The sequence below is a fragment of the Mustela lutreola genome, chromosome 1, assembly GCF_030435805.1.
Source record: "Mustela lutreola isolate mMusLut2 chromosome 1, mMusLut2.pri, whole genome shotgun sequence".
Taxonomy (NCBI): domain Eukaryota; kingdom Metazoa; phylum Chordata; class Mammalia; order Carnivora; family Mustelidae; genus Mustela; species Mustela lutreola.
The window spans coordinates 86,343,291-86,355,739 of NC_081290.1; positions in this window are offsets into that span (position 1 = coordinate 86,343,291).

Here is a 12,449-nt window from a genome sequence, read left to right on the forward strand (position 1 = left end):
ACTGAAGCCACTGTCATTTTCCGTCTCAATTCCCTGCATGTCAGCACCAGCTGTGATAGTTCCATGAGGTACACAACCTCTCCAGGGAAGAAGGAAGACATGGTCCCTTCTATGGGTCTCTGTTTTTGTTGTTTAAAAAAGCTTTCCCCAAGGGCTCCTCCAATCAAGACCCAGTTGGTCAGCACTGGTCACATGTCATATCATAGCTATAAGCTTTCCCAGTGGTCCATATCTGGCATTTTCAGCCTCTACACTGGGAGATGGGCTCTGCCAGGAGATGAAAGGGAGTCAGGGAAATAGTTCTATGGTGAGAAACCAAGTTCTGTCACAATAAATCTTCATCAGAAAGGAAAATTAGTTATCTATTTGCTAAACCTTTGCTTGATGGGGTGAGATCTTTTATTTCTTTTCATCCTTTGGGTGCATACTTAATGCTTATGGGCACATCTGTACTTTCACCATCTGTGTTTGCCTTTTTTTTTTTTTTTTTTTTGGATCTCTCTCTCTGGCAACTACACTTGTCACAAACCTTCCTCCAGAGTCCGAAAAACCTTAGACATTTTTTATGTTGATGTAAGTTCCTTTCAGCTGCAGACTTTGGTCAAGTTATAAAAAGTCCACTAAAGTGTGGAGATTTTATCTCCCACTAAAGCCAAGTGAGTGGGTGTCTGGGCTACATAGCACTGAATGCCAACCATTCTGCATCCAATTGCTTGGGAACATGCCAGAACAATTGATGGTTCCTGTCTCTAGTCCAGACTTGGAGCTGCTTCCTAGCAGAGGTCACAGGAGGTGAAAGGAAGTTCCCTAAGGACTCTGCTGACCCCTAAGAACTTACTGGGAAATAGCAGACTAGCTCAGTCTCCAAATTTGGTGTTTAGCTGGTACCTTTAAAGACATATATTTATTCAAAATGCCTGGGCACTGTTCTTGTACCACAGGTGAGGGTCTAGCTCCACTCCTTACTTCCTCCAGGAAGCTTTCCATCCACACAGCAGCCCTTACTCAATTAACCTGAGATTACACAACACTTTGTTTCACCATTACCCATGCCATACTTAACGCTATACTATTCTGCTATACCTTTTTCTCACTTGTCTTATATTCAAAAACTTTTAATGTTTTTCCCCAAACTACAAAATAAAAACTTGCAGCTGAAGGACCACATCTTTCCATTTCTTGCTATACTTTTACTATCCATGTGCTAAAGAAATATACTAAGTAAACAAACACACAGAAAATGAACACAAACTTAAAATGGTGATAAGTGCTATGAGAGAAAGGCTCATGAGCCATGTGATGTACATTTCTCTGCAGTTAAGGAATGGATTTTCTGAGAATTACTTCTGAGAAGTAATATTTGACCTGACACCTGCAGAATGAGTAAGAGAAAATTAAGGATGGACAACATGCTCATGTACAAATATAAAGTTGTGACTGGAGTAGAATGCAAAGTGGGTGATAGTAGAGAATGAAAATGGGGAAAAGGTGAGCCAGAGAGTGTTGCAATCTGTTCTCCTTTCCAGAATAACAGCATGGAGCTGCCCAACCAGAAGCTATGTTTCTCAGTGTCTTTGTCATTAAGCATGGCCATGTGATGCATTTCTCTCTAATGGATGCAAGTGGAACTGATGTCCCGATACCCCAAACAAGATTTTAAGTCAGTGGGTGTCCTCCCTCCACATGCTCACCTCCCATTCTCTGGCCTCCAAGAGCACGAGCAGGGTGACTTTGGAAGCTGTGTGACAAAGGTAGTTGCACCGCTCTCAGTCCGGGACCCTGAATGGATGCTTGCAGAAGATCTCTTACCAACCTGGAGCCCTGTCCTCAATGGCCACATTGGAGAAGGGCAATCTGCCGTGTTAAGTCATTGAAAGGTGCAGTGATCTTTGCTAAGATTATTTAACATAGCCAGTGCTGGGGAATTTGCCCCGGAAACCATAGGTAATGGGAAGTTATTTAAAGATTTTTAAGTGGTGAGATATATGATCAAATCAATATTTTGAAAAGATTTCTGTTTGCAAAGTGGAGAATAAATTGGATTGAGTCAGAAAGAATTCAATGAGGAAAAATAAGACAAAAACAGAAAAGCTATAACAGAAGTAAGAAAAAGGTTAAGGCCGTGGAAACAGAAGTGGGTGGATTTGGGATCTCTAAAGTGATGCTGGTAGGATCTGGTAAGGTATAGAAGGTAGAAAGTTGAGATGGTAAGTATCTACAAAAACTGCCACTTCTCTAACTTTGGGCCCTGGGAATTGCCCAGTGGCCTTCTTTAGATTGGGCAGGGGAGGGGCGGGGTAGGAGTGCGGAGACAAGCAAACAGAGAAAAGTCCTGAGTTCACATTCTTTCACACACATGCACAGTGGATGTCCTTATTATCTACAAAGGGCAATCTCTTAGTCCACAAAAATGAAAGGCGAGCTGTGCAGACTTAGGGAGGTACAGCTTTAAAGCAGTTGTATAGTGAGTAAGGTACCGAAGCCTGGAGCTGGGCCAGCTCCTTAACTAACTAGCCAGGGTGGTGGTTTAACTCTTGGCTATTCCATTTTTATGTGCAAAATGGGGAAATAAGAATGTCTACAACATAGGTTTGTATCAAGGAGAAAATGCAGTAATGCGTATAAAGCATGTAGAAGGCTTGGGAAGAACTCATTCACTTTTGCTTCTAAGGCAGCCCAGTCACATCCTCTTACCTGTTATCCAGGGTGGGAAGTGTCATCAGCATATCGTGGACTCTGTAGGTGGCAAAATGCACTCAGCTAAAGCACTATTAATTGTAGAGTGCATGCTTTATACAAGTAAGTTAATTTTATGGGCCTGGCTGGGTCGCTGAATTCCACAGGCGAAGCTTAACGCTAATGATCTTAACTTCTGCTCTCATTTTGGCAAGTTTGTTTTCAGCCTTGATTTAGAGATACACTCAAACTCTTGACCCTTTCTTCCAGGGCTCCCCATTTAACCCTCATGATAACAGAAAATGATTTTCCATAGTCACCTAAATTTCGAGCAATTCTAAACTGGGTACTCCCTCTACAAATACTTTCTTTATCTAATTTCTCCACTCTTTCAACTTGGTTACTTCCGTAAATCTTTAATTTTTTTTTTAGAATTAAAAAAGTTATTTTTTCTTTAGACAAGTTATTGTCTTCTTAAATGAATCCATGGCTGCTCTAATCTTTCTCTTGTGAGCAGCTTTATACCCGGTATCAATCTTATTCCCAACATTCCTGCCAATATCCTTCCCGTTATCTTTTTGTCTGGTGCTTACAGAATTGGTTTCATCTTACATTCCTTTCAGTATGAGTAAGAAAGGTTGTGTGTGTGTGTGTGTGTGTGTGTGTGTGTGTGAGAGAGAGAGAGAGAGAGAGAGAGAGAACACATATGTATGCATGTGCATGCATTTAACTAAGGTTAAAAGAGAGATAATATGACAAGACACGCAATTATAAATATAGTTCTCCGCTAAAGTTCTATGTTTAAATCCAAATATTTCAGTGCTTCTTGGGGAAGCACTTATTGTTTTAGGACCTCTTTACTGGTGACTATGTTTTCACTGGGGGAGAGAAAACCTTTTTGCCAGGATTCAATGTCCTAATACAGATTCTACTTTTTTGATATATGCCACTTTAGAATGTTGGCTAATTTTGTACCAGAATGTCACCTTTCATTTTCATTCACTGCCTTCCTCTTTTAAATCCGTATGAAGTATTTTTTAAAAGATTCTTATAATTTCTATGTGTATTCAAGTGAACTATAGCAAAATTTCAGGGAGTTCCAAAAGACAATAGGCAGAGCAAGACAGGATCTGTCCTGATACGGTTCTGATGTTCTGATCATGCAGCAAAATGTACTCATGATATCAGAATAATATCACCACTTTATAACACAATAAAATGTCCTGCCCCAAAATAAATTTTTAATTTTACTATACAGAAATACTTCAAGGGCAGCTTTCATTACTTTGAAGGAAATAAGTGGCAGAATTCAAGCACTGCTGAATTCATTTACTCTCTCCCTCCTTCTATTTGTTTATGCATGTATTCATTCTTACAGCAGTAACTTTTGGCAATTTTGTTATGCATAGTGGGATTAGAAACATGTGAGAGATTTCTCTACTTTAAACATCTGTTTAAAGTAGATTGTTCTACTTTAAACATGAAGGCTTTAGGGGTGCCTGGGTGGCTCAGTGGGTTAAAGCCTCTGCCTTCGGCTCAGGTCATGATCTCAGGGTTCTGGAATCAAGCCCCACATTGGGCTCTCTGCTCAGCGGGGAGCCTGCTTCCTCCTCTCTCTGCCTGCCTCTCTGCCTACTTGTGATCTCTGTCTGTCAAATAAATAAATAAAATCTTAAAATAAATAAATAAACATGAAGACTTTAAACATCTGCTAGGTAATTACTAACCTAATTAAATATATATTCATCTATATCATATATATAATATATAATTATATATAACTCAAATAACCAATTAACATATCAATAGTTAATAATATAATTAAAACATATATTTGAAGAACCAATATCACATTAAACCCTATAAAAAGCAATGCACTATGACCAGTAATATTCTCCCCATTTCTCTGGTGGAAGAAACAGACTCTCATAGAAGTTAAGCAATTTATATAACCTCACCCAAGTACAACTTAAGTAGCAGAGCTAAGATTTAAGTGAAGCTTTCGCTCTCTAATTCTACAGTAGTGTTATGAATCACTATACATTGGTTTTTACTTAAAGTTGTTTTATCAAAATTAAAGAAGACATGGTAATATTCACACCAAATACAAAAATCTAGAGTTTTTATAAAATTCATAAATCAATTTTTCAATCATGTTTTATCTTTTTCTCAAAATAGCTATGTTCACAGGTATATTTTCTAGTAGGTGATTCTAATCTATATAATGATGTGTTTTATAAGGGGACTTAGAAGACTTTTCTTGTGTGCCTTTTAAACTCCCATTAACCCTTCAGATTCTAGGTCAAAAGTCACCCTCTCTAAAAAAATTTCCCTGAATCAACTCTCAGGCAGCACAAATTCTTTATTTCATGACTGAACCTTCCTAGAATGAAGTACATAGTCCAGAGAGCGTAAGGGCTGCATCACATGAGGTCATACTTGTGTCTATGTGCCTGTCTTTCTAGACTGAATATGAGCACAACAGGGCAAATCATAGTGTAATTCCCTTCTCTCATAACACCTGATACTTTGTTTTCCACACATTTAGTCCTAAGTGAATGTTGGACACTGTTGGTATTTAACAAAAACAGTATTCCAAGCACAACTATACTCAGGTATGTGATTCTCTGGCTACGCAAATGAACCAAACTAAAATGTGAGACACAGGAAGTGTTCTTTTTTATTTTCTTCTTCTTCTTTTTTTTTAATCTGTTTAAACTTTCCTTGATGTTAAAACGTGAACACTGAATAAAGATTACATAATGGTTACATTTACTCCTGAGTATGGGTATTAAGCTAATCTAGAAGGATGTTTGTATCTAAACTTATGTTTTATATATGATTTATTCAATCATTTCATTCATGTAGGCATCAAGGACTCTAATTAAACTAGGAAAAGTTGACTACAGCTATGAAAAACTTGCAGGTTTATGCAACGTATTATTAGACAATTTGTTACTTAACACCAGGTCAGTGTCCTTATTTTTAATGTCTTAAGCTACCACATTATAAGGGTCTCTGTAATCAAACTGCCTGAGCTGGAATCACGTTCCTCACCACTTACTACCTTAGATATTTACTTCAGTTTTCCATATTATAACCACTTGTAAAATCATTGTGATAATTAAATTAAAGTAATTCACACAAAGCACTTGTTGGGTGCCTAGCATACACTAAGCTCTCTATACATATTAATAATTACTATTAGAATTAAAAGTCAAAGTTTCAGGTTTCATTACAGGTTACTCAACATGGTTATTAATGGACTACACAAAGGCCCATGAAGCTAATGGAAGAACCTAAGTCATAGAAGACAGCCAAAATGGTAAAAAATTTGGCAAATAACATTTCCCCTTTACTTCATGAGGCTGTAGCTCCATGTTCTTTTTAAATTTTGTTTTAAATTTGCATCACATGAGGTTTAAAACTTGCCACACTGGGTGGGGCCTAGTTATGGTGCCCCCTTAGGTTAGAAAGTAACAAGGTGAACATTGAAGGATTGGGAGAAATGTAATAGGGAGTCATATCTGTGAGGAATATATCAAACTGTCATCCTTAAGGGACCATTGTTCACTTATTCATTCAAACAAGCATTTTGCAACAAGCAGATTGTTCGTGAGGCCGGATAAAGCAGTGATTGTACATGAGAACAATTTCCAAAGCTGCTGAAAGGAAGTAAGCACTAAATCCCTCCATGAAAGACTTGTCACCATCTGGGCTTTACTCTAGGCTAGACATCCAACGGTCTGCTTTCACTGAGAAGTCTTTACTCCAAATTGCAAAGGAAAGGAGGATGTATTTTGACACTAGAGATCATTGTCAAGTTTTCTCCCAGACTAGCTCTTTGCCAGTCACTAGGTGGTCTTGAAGTAAAACCCCCAGACTTCATAATCAGAACAGCTAGAAACATTGATAATGGGACTAATAAGTAGATGTGTCAAGAGAAGAAAATATAACTAGAAGGAAAAAAAAATGAGAGTCACAAGAAATAGGAGAAAACAAGAGGAAATGCTTCATGAAATAGATTAATTTCTGACTATACATTCTCTATGAATTTAGAGGAACTATTTTCTCTTTGAAATAAAAGCTCAGGGGTACCTGGATGGCTCAGTTGTTGGGTGTCTGCCTTTGGCTCAGGTCATGATCCCGGGGTCCTGAGATCAAGGCCCACAGTGGGCCCCTTGCTTGGTGCGAAGCCTGCTTCTCCCTCTGCCTGCCTCTCTCCCTGCTTGTGTTCCTTCTCTCACTCTCTCTCTCTGTCAAATGAATAAATAAAATCTTTAAAAAAATAAAAATAAAAGCTCAAACAGAAGATATGAAGACTCAAAGATGAGCTGATCTATAGTAAAAGAAAATAAGTATTACACGGCAGATCTCGTTAGAAGAAATGATGAAACTCTGTAGAGATGGCAAAAGTAGTAACATTCCGGTGGTGGTGACAAGCTCTCATAATGAAAAGTGATCTGGACAGTAGAGGAGGAAAGAAATAGTAGGAGTCACATGGCATCTGATCAGACATGTTGGTGAGCATTTGTGTGCCATCCCTGCCACCCTTCAAAATTAACCGTTAATATTCTGAATTGGGCTGAGGTCTTGTGTTAGTGTTCAGTGATAAATATATAATATAGAAGTAGTTAAATCATGTTTCCTGGAGTAATTCCTGACTACTCTGTTTTGTTTGGAAGAGATATTCTAGAACTAAAAAAAAAAAAAAAAAGAAGCTGAAACAGAACATAGAGTGTTGTCCATTCACATTATTAATGTTTTATCATTTTAGTTTTTGTCTTCCAAACACAGTCCCATGGTGCCTGGATCTAAATGTCCCAACCCAAAATACAGTCTCTGATTCAGGTATGCAACTATATCAAATTATTGATGAGATTTTTGTTACCGCCTTAGTATGGATAAAAATGACCCTGGGTACACGGTCAGAAAAGGGCTGCTTCCTATATGTCAGCATAAAGCTTTAATTAGAAGTACTTACTGCTGGCTCCTTGCTTCCTACCCTCCGTACAGAAGAAACACAACTATTGTGCAATATTCATATTTCTTGGAGAAAAGCAGAGATTAGAAGTATCTCTTAGTTCAATAGAAAAGATAATAAGGAGTCAAAGACAGTGACTGGCAGAAATTCAAATGAGTGGGAATGTTGTGTTAAGAGATATGGTAAGAGGATGTTAAAGTATGGAGAAGTTTTTGTTGTGTTTATTTTTTAACAACTGAGATAGCATTTTAAGAGAATGAAACATTTCCAGTTATTTAAATGTCTTTGCTCCTCAGCTTCCTTCACCATAGGGGTTATAAACTCTAGCTCCTTTCAAGTTCAAATACTTTTGATCTCTTGGCTTCACTTTTTACTTAGTTGTGTCTTTCAGAAAAGACCAGAGAGTTTTGAAATTTCACAGTGATATCTAGGTGACATGCTCAGATACCTACTCAGGTAGCAAACTGGCCACTGAAATTCAGGAAACTAGGTGCCAAGTATCTGGTATTGGTTATCGAGTAGTTTCAAACTGAAAGACTTAATGCCTGTAATCTAAGTGGTGAGATTCAAACAAATGCATCTAAAAATCTGAATTTCAAAATTCTGACCTTGGGTTAATAAGCTTGAATGTAGGCGAGGACAGTATTTGAAAAATGCATGCGTTTATACAATCCCAAGCAGTCTTCAACTTCTTGAACAATCAAGGGCTGCAGAATATATCCCATATGAAGAGGGTGCCATGACTTTATAATTGTGTGTCTCAAAGCCAAATTTTATAAAGGTCCCTCATTAGCCCACTGTTTTCTAGAATACCTATAATCTGTCCCATGGAAACTTGTTACATTTCAGGAGAACACCAAGGTCCAGAGTCTGTTCAGCACATTTAAAAGAAATAACATAATTTTAACAGGATCGATTTTGATACTTGGGGCACCTGGGTGACTCAGTCAGTTAAGCCGCTGCCTTTGGCTCAGGTCCTGATCCAGGATCCTGGGATGGAGCCCCACCTTGGGCTCCCTGCTCAGTGGGGAGTTTACTTCTCCTTCTCCCTCTGCCTGCCACTGCCCCTGCTTTTTCTTTTTCTCTTTCTGTAAAATAAATAAATAAAATCTGTAAGAAAAAAAAAAAAAGAAAAATATCTTGAATGATAAAATGATCAGGTCGAAGATTATGCATTTTACATTATGAGGCTCATTTTCAAACTTTCCTCCAAAAAAGGAAAAAGTTATACCTCAACCAATCTTGCATGAATGTGATTATTTCCTCACAATCAGTCTATCCCTATCTATTCCCAACAGTACCTCTCCTTCTATGTTTTTGTCCTTGCCGGTTTTTCTGTTAGGGGAATCCATATTTCTCTTATGTATTAGAAAAACTTAGAATTTCACATAAGATTATTTTTCTGTCATATAAGCTGCAAGTATTTTCCTAGTTTGTTGCTTGTGTTTCTACCTTGTTATAATTAATCTACATGGAAAGTATTAATTTTATCTAATCAAGTCTACTATCTTTCTCAATCACTTTCTTTCTGACTTTGATATTAACTTAGAAAAAAATTTTTTTATACTCAAGAAGGCAAAAAAAACCTTTCACTATATTTCCTTCTACTTATTTTATTATTTTTTAGCGAGCGGTAGCATGGAATAGTTAAGAACATTGACTTGCGCAAACTTGGATTCGAATTTTGCTCTTTAATTTTAAACTGTGTGAATTTCAGCATACTACTTTATGCCTAACATGGGGAAGAGAAATTCTACCTCTTGTTATGAGAGTATTAAAGGAACGACTGTCTATGAAGTACTTGGCACGGAATATTGTGATGTATCCAGTGTATTATGAGTGCTCTACAGATAGATATTTTACTATTATTATCTTATACATTTAAATATTAGATTCACTGAGATTATTTCCCTGAGAAGTCAGAAATATCTTTTTAAAGTAAAGATTTTTCTTGTCACAAATCTTTCTGATATGACCCTATATTCTTCTGAATAAAGTCTTTACCTTGTCACTATCAATCTTCAATCTTGCTTTGCCATCTATGTCTGCGATAGCTCCTTACCCCTTTCTATTCTCTCATTATACCGGTTTATTTACTATTTCTGAATGGGATTTGCACTTTGATACCTTTGTATTTTCTCTAAATTATTATTTTTTCCCCCCTAGAATCTACCACCTTTTCTTTCCTGAACATTTAAAATAATTCTTTGAGGCCCAGGTCCAGAATTGCCTTCTTGACGAAACTTTCCATTGCTGCTCCTCCCTATTAGAATTGTTTTTCCTTTGATTTTCATTTGATATTTGCCCCTTCCAGCACCACAGTACTCATGGGCATTGCTATCCTCCACCAGCTCATGAATACCTTGTAGGAAATATTCCGTCACACTTTTCGAACTTGTCTGCCCAGTGTTTGACACACCAAGTGGGAATGGAAAATACTTGTTGACTACAAAATACAATATACAATTTTTGTCCTATTTATGTACACAAATCACAACACCTACTTGGTTCTAGTTCCCCACATAAAATATATTGTATGTATACATATATACGTATAATTACATATGCATACAATTTTTCTATGTAAACATTTGTTTATTACATATAAAATCTTGATAGGCTACATTTATAAATTGTATCAATCATGAAATATATTTTTTGGCAATGCCATTACATCTTTCAGGCTCCAAAATATTAAAAGACAGAACACTTTCAGAAACAGATCCATTTTGTACAAAATCTAAGTTGGCAGAAATTCTAAGATTTACAGAAAATAAATGCTGAGCTATAGTCATGGGACTTCAGGAATGGTTGGCCACGTGTTCCTATTACTATGTCATTTCCATTACTGTACACTGAGATCTAAGATAAACTATAGCTGGTCTGCATAAAATCCAGTTAAATTAACATCTAGTGATAACCACTCTGTGCCCAGATAATACCATATAGGTCACCATTTTCAGACTGTACTCTCTGAAATATTTGTCCTGGAAGATGTTAAAAAATTCTCCTCAAATAAATGAATTCCGTGTAACAATTAGTTTGGGGTATAGCACATACTGATTTCTCCTTTGGGAGAGTCCTTGCCTCTTGAACTCTTAATTTTTTTGTTTTTTTGAACTCTTAATTTAACTCATTGTTCTCCAAACTTATTTGAAAACTGAGCTTCTTTTCTGGTACATACATAGAAGCCAGATTGCGAAAGCTTGACAGGAATTATCTCCTTTAATCTTTATAGCAATTTTGTCAACAAGTGCTGTGCTGAAACTCCTGTTTTGCAAATAAGGAAACAGAATGTTTGCCAAATGTCATCAGCTGTGAGAGGATAAAACCCAGGTCTCTTTCTGACTGTGAGACTCTGTACCTCAGTCTCCTCCTGCAAATGCTTAAAACACTGTATCAACCTCCTTATCTGGGAAAACAGGACACTGTTCTGGAAATTATCAAAAATATTTTTCTAGGAAGAAAAAATACTTCCCTAGGCTTTGGAATACCGCACTACCACCCTAACATCACCACCATCCTTTACTATTCTCATTCTTCCCAGATCATCCTACAGTCCCATATTCTCCATGAGGTCTATTATGATAATTTCATCATACCCTCCTCATCCAAAATCTTGAGGAGTTCTCTGAATTATGCATTCTGTCAGTTGCTGGATATTGCCGCATGTTGTTACATAACTGTTTCACGTGTGCCTGCTCTATTTCTCTAACATCAGGTTGTCTTAACCTCTTCATTTATCTGTTATCAGTATTAAATCCTTTATATAGTACTTGTTGAATGAGTGAATCAATGAATAAATGAATGAGTTCGTAAGTAAATGACTAAATGGATGATGGAATTATGGACACATAGTATGGACAAAGTGTTTTAATACATACCAATTTGATATCTTAATTCTTAAAATCCTCATATTGGGGATAGAGTGGCAAACTGGGAGGGAACACAGACGTTTTTCCTAGTTTGATGGATCTCAAACTTCAGGATATATCAGAGCCACTTGGAGAGTTTGAACCACCCGTTGCTGAGCCCCACTCTCGGGGTTTCTGATTCAGTAGGTCTGACACAGGGCCTGAGAATTCTCAGTCCCAATAATTTCCAGGTGATGCCAATGCTGCCGGTCTGAAGTCCAGACTTTAAGATACACTAAGCAAGGATAATTTCAATAAGTTCAGCCACTGGTTTTGCTATGTTCAGCTGTGTGACTGAGCAAGGTTCTTAAATACTTAGATTTACAGTCATTATTTTAAAAATGAACTTAATATACTTAAGCTGCAGAATTATGGTGATATAGTATATTAAAAAGAGCCTGACACAGAAAAAGTCGTTAATACGTCTCAGGTTGCTTCCTTCCCTCCCTTCTGAGGAAGTGGCTGAGAGTGCTTCATACTGCAGTCTTTCCTTTTCCTTGTCTCCATCAGTTCTAGAAATTTATACTATACTATTCTTTTATAATGTGCTCAAGTCCAATAGCATATACCTTGAAACGAAGATATTGGATAACGGAAGCAGTAACACAGACCTCAGGCGCAGAATTCATTACTTACAGCCAACGGCAGTTCTTAGAGCACACTGTAGTCGGTTCTAGTTACAACTATTCCTTGCTCAAGTACAGGCTTCTGCTTCAAAACAACTCAGACACTGACTGCTTTCTGTTTTATCTCCTCATGTAGCCGTGATAGTGCTTAAAGTTATCCCCAATCTGATGCCATTCTGTCTCACTCCATCAAAAGGCACAAAGAAGCCCTATCTTTGCTCTATTACAGCATCTTTTCAACAGACCCTA